Here is a 12,240-nt window from a genome sequence, read left to right on the forward strand (position 1 = left end):
AAACTAAATCAGTTTAACATTACACCTGTGTGAAATTGCCATCAAACTGACCCCTTGATTTCACAATGCTTAATTGCTGCAAGGTTATGTCATGTGATATAACTAAACTTCTTTTATCATGATCTTTATGTCAGTTGTTCACTTACCGGTTGCATAACTTTGGCAAACAGGATGTACATAGAATTTGCACGAAATAACACAAAGGATGGTTAGCCTTTTTGGAAGTTATTTTAAATCATTTAACTACAAAATGGTAAACTTTCAGAACAATATATGTATTCAAGGTTATAAATCTGCAGTTTACTTGGTTGTATAATTTTCACTGACGATCGTTAATTTTAATAGACATTGTGTTGAATGCATGATTGAATAAAGTGCAAGAAAAATGACATTTGTTTTTATTTCAGTAAAGCCGATGACGAGGACTCTATGAATATAGTAGTCAAAGAAACAAGTGACTATATCACGACCAAGGATGGTCAATAGGATCTTGTGAAGGTAATTTTCACTCACCTGCCTGTCATTATAAACAGATTTATGGATGAAAACTATTGACTTCAGTAACCAAGCCAGCATGGCATATATAAATACCTTTGCCTAACAGATGAACTAAAATGTGTGAAACATGCTGTATAGTACTTTAAACATTTATTTTCAGAAGCGCTTTGTAGAGTGTGGCGGAACAGGCGTGATGATCTCAGTAGACAAGAAACCGGAAAGAAAGTGTCACACAGAACAGCAGCAAAAAAACCAAAAAACCCAAAAAGAATGAAATCCGTAAGTATATCTATTCGAATAATAACATGTAACAATTCTTCTCATTACAATGTGTGACAGATTCTAAGTTCCGGAAATATACATTTAAAATGTTTATGGATTGTTGCTTTTTACATTCTTAAGATATGTAACACATGATTCAGATCATAATTTCATAAATCATAACAAAGGAATCAAGTCAGTTAATGGTGATATATAAACATGTTATTACACTTCAGTGACTTCATGTCACTTCAGAGCAACAGATTGTGTGTCCATAAGAAAATAGGATATGTCATTAAATGTGATGAACTGCTTAACTTGTGTTGGGGTGATTAATGAAGTAAATAATTTTTCACGACACTTCCTTTTTAATAATTTGCAATCCATCTTGGCATTATGGTTTATCTGTTGATTGATTTTTGTTTAATTTTCAGAAAATTGCACTGCGCATGAAAAGCCTGAAAACTATTGACTGGCCAGATCGACGAAAGGAAAGGGTTTCAACTATACTTACCTTGGAAATGACTTCACCAGTTATGAGTGATGAAGAAGATGCCAATTCATTGCTCTCTTACCCCTTTACCTGGGAATCTAAACTCAAGATGTCTGCACTGGACTCAGCCACAATTTTCAACGCCACCACCAAAGCTAAGGCCAACATGAAGACCAGGATGCGGCATCCAACCACAATGACAGAGATATCCACTCAAGGATGCCCAAGTGGGCTAGTAAATAGCTAATCGATCACATGAACGTAATTTTATCTGTGATCAAATTTGAATTTGAATTTTTGAATTATTCTCAATGTAAAACTTTAATAGTTTTGATATTCTGATTGTATTTCAATTCATACAATTTTATTCAATCTTAATTTTTATCTATTTTCCAAGAGACCTTTATTTACTTTAAATACATTTTTTGTACTTTCAATGTAACCTAAGTTCTTTATTGCATTTTATTTCATTGTTGTATTGTATTGCATGGTGTGTGTTATTATATGTTTAGCATTGACTGACTGGGGTGTTTTTCTGTGTCAGCGTGAGGAGGTGCAGGAGGAGTCAAGGGATGCAACTGTTATAGCATGTTTTTAGAAATATTTTTGTCATAAGTGACAAATATTGATCTGTTATCTAGTGCTATATCTTTTTATTATTTATTAGATATATGTTTGATCCATATTTGTCTGAAAATAAAACAGTGAATCTTATTGTATCTTTTGTTTTTCTTTATGTATACGTGATGATTGTACACAAACTCCTTATATTGTCTTTGCCAACCAGGAGTAACAAGAATGTTATATGCAATGACACACATTGAATGACTCCTGTGAACCCGAGTAAATGAAATGCTGTGGAAAGTTTTCTGGCAACAGAAACTCTGCGGAAACCTGATGGAGTCTTGGTAACTGAAACTCTGCGGAAACCTGATGGAGTCTTGGTGACTGAAACCCTGCGGAAACCTGATGGATCTCTAACTTAACTGAAACTCAACGGAAACTTGTTGGAGCATGGGTAACGGATACCGTGCGGAAACCCTTAGAAAGTGGGTAATTGACAGTTTCCGTCATTGCGGAAACTCAGTGTAAAAGAACGGAAACTCACTGGATTCTTGGTGGAAACTTAAGTTTCAGTCCACTTTCCATCAGGTTTCCGCACTGCGGAAACCAGGTTATTTTTGCTGTGATAAGCGTGAACACAGTTCATCATTATAGACCTTCCCTATAGTTGTATGGATTCGTTCGCAAGATTGAGAAGAACAAATACGCCGTTGTTGGCAGCTGTTGGAAAGCAAACCGTTTCCTACTACCTAATTATATACACTTAACTTATAATATACTGTATATGTCATACAATTATGTACACTCAACCTTCTACATGTATGTGTGTAAGACCATTATGTTAAATCACGCCAGTACATAAATTCACTTCATCTGCATGTATGAGGACTAGCTGTAGGTATATGTTTATATTGTTACGAGAGTGTATTTTCTGCAAATTGTATTATTAAATTATGTAATAATTATCATGGGCCATATTCTGTAAAATAAATGTTCAGTCTTTTAATATTTTGGCAGCAGGCTTTCAGGAAGTGCTTTAGAGTTACCTGCTCTTGCGTTTATGTTTTGATTATTTGAATGTACTTCCGGGAGACTGCTAGAAGATTCCACGTTGATGACGATCTTCGTAAGTGATTGAACTTTCAGGAATTGATGACTGAATGTATATATGCAGGCTAGCTGCCGTGTTGAGGACACGGATACACACATTTACTGGAGTAACATCATCAATCTTCGTCAACGCTGGATCAACATAACAGTAGTCTGACCGCTCGCTGTGTTACATTCTGCATAGCTGTTTCTCACTCTCGCAGCCATTACTTTAGACTTGACTCAGTTGTATTGTACATGAAACCTCCATTGTGAATTTCTGTAGTTTGCTTTGTATCTTACCTTTGTTTTTTACTGAATACAATTATACTGAAAATGTGAAACTCCTTAGTGTTTTGCCGGTTCTTAGAGGATTTCTTACACCTTTTGTCACAGCAATGTTTAACCGTAACAAAATATAATCAAGAAAATATATATGCGCGACGCCGAGATAACATGATACAATGCTTTTCCAGTGTTGAGGCAAGTTTAATTTGATGGAAGAAAGCTGCACTTCTGTATAGTTGTGAGTGAGCAAATATTGCAATATTGCAGCCATATCGTGATGAGAGCATTCTTAAAAAAAGGAATCTATGTATATGATAAAAACCTGTCGACGAAGGACAGTAAAACAACTAGAATATCACAATAAGAAATAAAACTAGCGTGGAAAATTAAAACTAATATCCCTATTCAGACAATACAATATAAAAACAGGCTATACAGATCACCAACAACTGAAGGTAGATCACCATACTATGGGCCATGGGGACTTACAGTACCTCTGCTACCTGCATGGTTCCTAGCTGGGTTTACACCTCTGTATATTTGTTATGAGAAAGGATTGGTTTTAGAAAAGACTGAATATGTAACCTTGCGGGTAAGTTCGACATATTGACAGTATTTCAGCCATGTTATATCGTAATTAGAAAAGTAGTACACACATACCTGAAGTTGAATTACAATATAGTGTTCAAACAAAACTAATTAGAAGATGACACGTGTTTTGTGAAAGTAGTGTATGTGCATAAAAATATCTCACGGGACTTAACAATGAAATATATAAACGGGATACAGATCGCTAGCAACTTATAGATTTATCGCCAGACTTTAGTCTTTGGAACGTACAATATGTCATCGCCCTGCACGGATAACCTCGTGGTTAAAGCGTTGTGTCGTCGAGCCGGAGGCTCGGGTTCGATTCCCCACATGAGCACAGCGTGTGAAACCCTATCTGGTGTCCCCCGCGTTGATCTTGCTTGGAATACTTCTGAAAGCAATGTAAAACCCAACTCACTCACTCACCCGCCCACCCATCCACTCATTACGCGGTCACACGATCCCCATTGGCGCTTGTAAGAATTATTAAGCAGCAGTTGAAATTCACAAAATTATTCCTATAGCATTTCCAGAAAGACTTACAACTTGTTAAGATCGATATACCTTTGCACGTTGTTCGAGCGTAAGTCCAAGGTCATAGTAAATGAGCGAAATATTCCTCATGTTTGGAAAGACATTTTCATGAAAATTCATCAGCATTGCTTGAGACTCAAGATAGTGGTTTGACGATGCTCCAGTGATGAAGAGGATCTGTTTTCCTGTAGGCTTCACTTGCATCTCTTTTAATTGCATAATTTTGTTCAAAGTCGACTTGGCTTCAGAACTCGCCAAATCCAAGATGCTGTGAAGTGTGGCTGAGAGACTCTGTGGCTCGGTGTGGTTGCATTTCGGATCCACACATTGTTGTTCTAGGACAATCAGGAAAGAGATAAAGATCAATGTTATAGTTCGGATGCTTTATTTCCTTGTGCACGTGCAGGAGCTATCCCGGCGTCTAACGTCAGATTGGGCTTCCCCGAAATTGGACATTCAACGAACGTTCAGCTAACTCATAAGGCTCATTTGCGTTTAGCCTTACAATGAAAGAATACTGAGAACTGTTCAGTTGTCAGTTGGGGTTGTTAACAATTCCGTTGAATATTATGGCGTTCATTAATTTCACAAATTGGCAAAACAAATGCGTGAAAGAAATTCTGCATTTGCACACAAAAACTTTGAACCTGCAAACCTACTTGGTGGCAAGCTTTCCGAACATTCAACTGGCGTAGGCATTACAGTCTTTTGAGCCAATGCTTGTGATGCTGCGAATGTTAAAAATAACATTTAAGAGTTTATGTAGATGCACGTCTTGTCATGAAGCGTAGAAAATATTTCAACCCTGGAGAATGAACTCAATCCTTTGCTCTGTGATTCCTTGGTTATGCAAAGAATGGCTGATTGGCCCTACATTAACCGGGTTCCAACTAACGTTTATATATATTCTTATTAATAACTATTTTGCACATTAATGTTTTGTTGGAAACATGTATTTTTGTATGATTGTTTTACTTGTAAGTTTTGTGTTTGAGTTTGAGTATCCAGTTGTATGTTTAGGACACTTACAGTAAAGTCATCTCCGGAAACATTAGACATACCTTCCATTTTCTGCTGATAGAGTTTTAGCAGCTTTATAAAGTGTATGTCGTGATCAGGTCGATAGTCTGAAACAATGATAGGCATGAAATACACACGTGAAAACATTTTTTTCTGAAAAAAAGAGCCGATTGTGTGATTCTATTTCAGAGGACTATGTTAGAATTATTTAAATCTGAAAATAAGTAATATTTGTTGTAAAGTCGAGCAATTTTGACTTCTTTACAGAATGTTTTAAGGTAGAATACTTCTGTACCCATTTGCACTCATGCTTTGCAAGTGAGCACCAATTTCAAAATCAATCTTGCTCTCGTGGTAGACATCAAATTTCATTTTTTACAGAAAGGCACATTTCCCCACATCTGATCTTAACAACTGTAAGTATTTAATTTCCTAATTTCTACCCTTACCGGGAGTGAAAGTTGAAAGAGTGATGAACTAAATCTCCAGTGTCTTACTTGAACGAGTGGCGTTTACAACCTCCAGTTTGTTATTAGAACGAGTGACGTCTGCAGTAGCCAGTGTCTCTGGGCGCCGATTTTCATTGCTATTCAGTGTCAGATATGTCCTGAGAATGACAGCCACGACCATCATCACTAGAACCGGAACTAATCTGTAACCTTCATAACCAGAGAACATGACTTGTCTTCTAAGTTATCCTGTGATAATTAAGAAATGTGTGGATGCGTGGTGGTGTGGGACCCATCAGAGTTCAAGGAAGATGTGACCCACAAGGAACATACGTGACACGTGTGGTCTCACATTGTGTGTTCATGAATTGCCAATGTTCACCCAATAATGAACGGTTATCCGGTAGGATAAGTCACATGAATATTAACCTTCTAGCACCATACAGGCAGCTTGGGTTACTGGGGCCACGAATGCATTTGGTCTTCGCATATGCGCAAGTGCATGGAAACCAGCATCATACCGGGAGGTACCAAACCAAGGGCACCGAGAACAGTGGGTAATCTTACGACAGTCTACTTGGGATGCAAGCGAGACAGTTCAACGGCAAGGCCCCCATATTTATCACGCTTTTCCTCAATCTTACTAATCATGTTACTAACAGCAGGGACAGAAAATCCATTAGCTTTATCAAAAGGACAAGATCAGGCTTGTTGGATGGAATTCCTCTGCGACTCTATATGGACCTATTCCACAGAAGATTAACAGCATCATTTTTCACACCCAGGTAATTATAAATGAGACTGACCTCATGTTTTGTGGTTTCCTGGAAGATGATAGTGCTGAGTTTGAGCGTATTAATTTATGTAAATACTGTGTAAGAGGTAGCACAGCTGATTCTGTGGCGCTGGTATTCATACTTGTAACCCAGTCGCTGTCTGACGACATGTCAGAATGGGTCCTTAGCAACTCATGTTTTGTTAGTGAGTGAGTTGAGTTTTACGCCTTACTCAACAATATTCCAGCTATATGGATTGTGTAAATAATATATATATAATAATAATCTGTAATTAATCGAGTCTGGACCAGACAGTCCAGTGATCAACTCCACGAGCATCGATATGCACAACTGGGAACCGATGACATGTGTCAACCAAGTCAGCGAGCCTGACCACCCGATCCCATTAGTCGCCTCTTACCACAAGCACAGTCGCCTTTTACAGCAAACATGGGTTGCTGAAGACCTATTCTATGCCGGATCTTCACGGGTACCGATGTTTGTCGTAAGAAGCGACTTAGCAGGATCGGGTGGTCGGGCTTTGTTCACACATGTGATGGTGTCCCAATTCATTAGATCGATGCACATGTTAATCTCTGGATTGTCTGGTCCAGACTCGAGTATGTACAGTCGAGCCTCCTATAGCGAGAATACTGCTGAGTGTGGCGTTAAATAACAAACCACTCAACTCGCGTCAAATTTAGAACACATTTTTGTTAACGACTGATGTCAAAACGCATTCATCCTACAAGAATTGTTGCTAGTTTCGATGGCAAGTTGAAGAAAGTGAAGGATGGAGTGAAGGGGAAGTTATTATGCCGTCAATATTTCAGCGATATCATGACTGTAACAATATGTCTCATTACTAATAGATGAAGCAGAGTATTCGCGTCAACCCCACATGAAAACTATAACTACATAACCTAAATGTACCTTTCGTCATCAAAGTTCTGCTGGGTTCAAGCGGATGACGACCTGTCTCTTGTCCTGAAACAGTCAATATTTGTATTAAAAGAAGTATTTTACAGATTAATGACAATTGGAAAGACTAGATGAATTACAGCATACAGTAATACACCACAGTGAAGAGTTAAATGTGAGAGTAGTCCAAATCATGAGTGAGGGAGGAGAAATCAGTGACATGCAACTACCTGTAGTTATGAATGAACGGTCAGCACAGTATATCAATGCTTGGAAGTGGAGAAATCGTACATCAATAAAATCATGTAATGCACGAAACTGGAATCTGCACACCGATTATCCCCAGACACGGTATCCATCACTTTCTAAACTAAACGTCCAACACAAATATGATACTATTCAAACTTTTACGTTATTGCCATTATACTATATTCATTCTTGTGGTAAAGTAGGTTTTGAGCAGTTTGTGTAGTTTCTATTGACTACTTCTGTTCTTATCTATACTTCTCAACACAACATAGAGAGCAAGACAATATTTACTCACACGTTTGGCATTTTGAGATAGAGATGTCAACAACAATCAGCAACAATCGCACACATTCTCTATCGTTCACAAATATCTGATTTCATAATGGTATCATCATGGACGGTTCCAAATGAAACCATTCGCAGTAAAACTATACTTTTCGTTATCTACTTCAACACAGATCACGTATAAACGAATGGTTTGTGGAATATTTTCAGACTGTCTTCCTGTGAAATGTGCGTTCGTTATATATGCAATATAGGTTGTTCAGTGGTTACGAGGTGAGCATAGGTTCATGTATCCTCGATGTTTATTTACGTTCCCTGAGTCCCCGAGGAGAGAGGGAAATATAACAAACATCGAGGGTACATCAATCCATGGACCCTAAGGGACCAGTGAACAATGTATTTATTTTACCGAACACCTCAATATCAATTTTGAACTGTTCGAAGCATGGGTATCGGATGGTACTTTTCAGCCAACCTGTGTTAATCAAACGAGTCAAATTTTGCATCGTGCTGTTTTTAACGGCATTGTCTCAGTAAAGTCGCCGAGGTGGAAATCCCCCTCTTAATATTCACAGGGACTGTTTATAAAAAAATATTGATTGGAATGCAGACGATACAAGAAAAAACAGATGTAGAGCTCTCTCTCTCTCCCGTCGATTTCCCATTAGCGAAACATCGGTAATTTCCGTTCATCCTCCGTGCTTAAATATTATTGGAGATAAAGAAGTACCGAATGAATTGCCACTGGCAGCGGGGCACAGTGCAAAGTTCCCCGCTTGTAAGCGGGGTACATTGGAAATAATAGAAGAAAACCACAATTATTTGTGACATAAGATAATTTAAAAGTACAATGTAACCCGACCATTATAAGAAGGCACGCATTTCTATGTAAGAATCAACATCACGTACTTGTCATATCCAGATAGTTTGTTCTAAAAAGCTTGCAAGGAAGTCATGGAAGTACTTCCAGTCCGGCCTGAAGAAAGCTATATGATGTCAGTATTTGGAATTGAACCTCAATCCAGTGAACCATGGGGTGTAAGGAACAACGCAGGTGTTACATTCATTACACCTGTTGATAAGTCGGGACCAGGAGACTCCTAACAAAGAATTAAATGTTACAGAATACTCACATGTAGGGATAAGTATGGTGATGATGATTATGGTGATGATATGTAACATATTTGATGTACTCTGATAACACGTACAATGATTTCACCTGTCTTATCAAGAAGTTCCTGTGCATAGTTGCAGGGCTGTTATTTTTACTTTATTTCAGATGTTTGGTACATTGACCAGGACAGTTAGATACTTTGGAGACATTGGGGCACTTGAAAACCAAAAAAGGTTGAGTTTGTGTCGGATTCTGTCTGATAAGGGAAGCCAGTGTAATCTCTGAAGAACCGGAGTTATGTGAGAGTGTTTCTTTGATGTGGAGGCAGGTCTAGTCTAGCAGCAAACTACTGTTCGAGGATAAAAGCAGTCTGTAGAGTAGACGGATGCAGTAGTCCATCCGAGATGATTATACACATGGATCAATGAACAGGTTGTCCCCTCATCAAGGTAGCGCCGGATTTGCTAGATGTTCCCTAACACAGGCCCCTACTGCGGGTCAGAAAATCGATAAACAGCCATAGTTTACTGTCCAACCCCGCTCCTGTGTAACATGTAAAGGTGCATCTCAGAAATGCTCGAAAACCGGACAAGTACGCACACGTCTATCAATATATCCTATTTTAAAGGTCTCACAAGTATCGAAAGCTAGTGTCCACATTTCCGATGCGTGCAGAGTCATATACACATGTTTTCCGTCGTTCATTTTTCGCTTTTTATTAAATGGCCAAAATCCAAGTTGCTGTGCCTGCTGTGCACAAAATTAGATCGTCCATATTTCAGATGTGTGTAAGAGGCATTGTTCCTTTTTTTATCAAGTCGTCGTATTTCTGCGATGTATACTAGGGAGGCTGGATGGTAAACCCGGACTCAGTTTATCGATATTGTTACTCGCAGTGGGGCCTATATTCCTTAGAATGCCTTGCTCCGTACTGACTTAAAATGATCATCCAGAGATATTTGAGAGTCAAAAATAAGTCAAAGGTTTCTTGCTTCAGGACTTGGGACAATGATATGACCGTCAATGTTGAAGTCTTTAGAGGAAGAAGTTCAGCAACCCGCCTTGAGGTATGATGAGAACGTCTCGATTCAGCTTCAGCGGCCACAATCTGTGAAGCTCGTGATACTGTAGGAATAGCGTTCAAAAGATATAAAACAAAATTCGTTGCCTCATGGGCCAATATGCTTTCCTTTGTTGAAAATCATATCCTGTTTCTGAACACAATTGTGTTACTATACTTTTCATCTCAGGTAGTCAATCTTACCATAGATGAATCTTATTATAAATGAATAGCACAGCTGCAAAGCATAATTTCATTGTAATATCGCCAGCATAATTGAGACCAGCAGTGGTTTTCAATATAGCCAGACAGCTGTGTTAATGAAATCAAATATTTACTGTATGGGAGGCATTATGCTCACATACAAAGTAATCGATTTTACACGTTCGGATGCACACTATAATATGTCACAGTTTTTTTTCTTAGAGAAATTGCAGCTTTATCATATCTATCACTTATCATATATAAAACAGCTGAATTGAAATAAAACCAGACACAGGATAATTGGAGTATATGCTTTTATCTTTATATCACAACAAAATGGACTCAAGCGGTTTATTCAAAATCAATGTACTAAATAGACGATGGTTGGACAGCTCTCATGATTTTACCTACATTTGTTCCGGTAGTTTTAGTACCTCTGACTACATGTTTGCCTCTTATTGCTTGTGATCAAATGTGACCTTAAAGCTATGTCTGTTTCTGATCACCTTCCCTTGGCAGTAACCCTTCAGCCTTTCCAAGAACAGAATGTAATTTTTCTTCTTCTTCGTCACACTATCCAGATATAATGGGCAAAATAAGTTAGAGATATTGCTGTTTTTATGCTTGATATTTTGTCAGTGTTTCAATGAAATATAAATCTTTATTCAAAATTTCAAAATGTGCAAATTGTCCCTAACTATTTCAAAATGTCCCTAACTATTTTTGTCCAGTATAGGTTAAATGAGAAGTGAGCATGAAGAAGAATATATCAATGAAATCAAATCAGACTTTGTAAGTAACTGTCTTTGATTAACCCCCGGGATGGCACAGGGGCATATATGTCCCTCCTCTTCACCCCTCACTTTGAAGTCCAATAAAATTCTAATTATACCACGCACATATATATACCTCACAGTTTTGAATTCTGCAGCATGTTCCCTTTTTCGTGGTACCATCCACTATTATCTCAGACCAAGCTAAAGTGCTTAAAATTGCCTTTCAAAATAGGCTTCATCGTAAATGTCGCCATTTTTCACACTATGCAAACTTGCGATTCAAAGCGTTATTTGCTGTATGTTTTGAAATGTGAAAATCGGATAATTACTGGGAGTATTGAATTTCAAAAATATAGTATAGTAATGATCATTGATATCAAGTTTTCATGTAACCAGTAATGATAATTCTGAAACGTCGCCGATGAACCCAGAATCGGTTGGAATGTTTACGAAAATACACTTACACGAACGCCGAAGTGCGCTTTCCGCCATATTGAATAGTGTTTACAAAATCACGTTTCGAGAACGCCGGTATTGAAACGCAAATTACATCACGTATATTTCATCACGTATATTTCATATTCAGCTGCTATAAATGCATATCACTGAATTCCCCACACATCTTAGAATCAAATTACAAATGGTCTTTGTCACCAATACCAACTGTCTTGATAAAACGAAACGAAAGATACATGGTATGAAAACGAACGCTGTGCCCGAAAGACAGCGCTTGTTTGAAATGTAAACAAAGAAAAATTCCGATTTTACACTGCGTAGCATTTTAGGAAGTATTGGAAGATCACACGTAGCCATTAGGGCAACATGTGCTTTAGGTTACTTTGATGTACAATATTCAATACGTTGGGATAAATACTGAATTTTCATATGAACAGGTTAATAGACATTAATTTAATTCAACCTTACAGGCAAAACTGATAATATCAGTGGAAATGATTTGTACATTTTATGAAATGTAGAGGCACACATATTTAAAGGAATTGTCTTGTTCATTGCATTGGTCTGTGTCGTTTTTATAGACAAAATAATTAAGAATATTGATTGACCAGG

The sequence above is a fragment of the Haliotis asinina genome, chromosome 4 (assembly GCF_037392515.1).
Source record: "Haliotis asinina isolate JCU_RB_2024 chromosome 4, JCU_Hal_asi_v2, whole genome shotgun sequence".
Lineage (NCBI taxonomy): Eukaryota > Metazoa > Mollusca > Gastropoda > Lepetellida > Haliotidae > Haliotis > Haliotis asinina.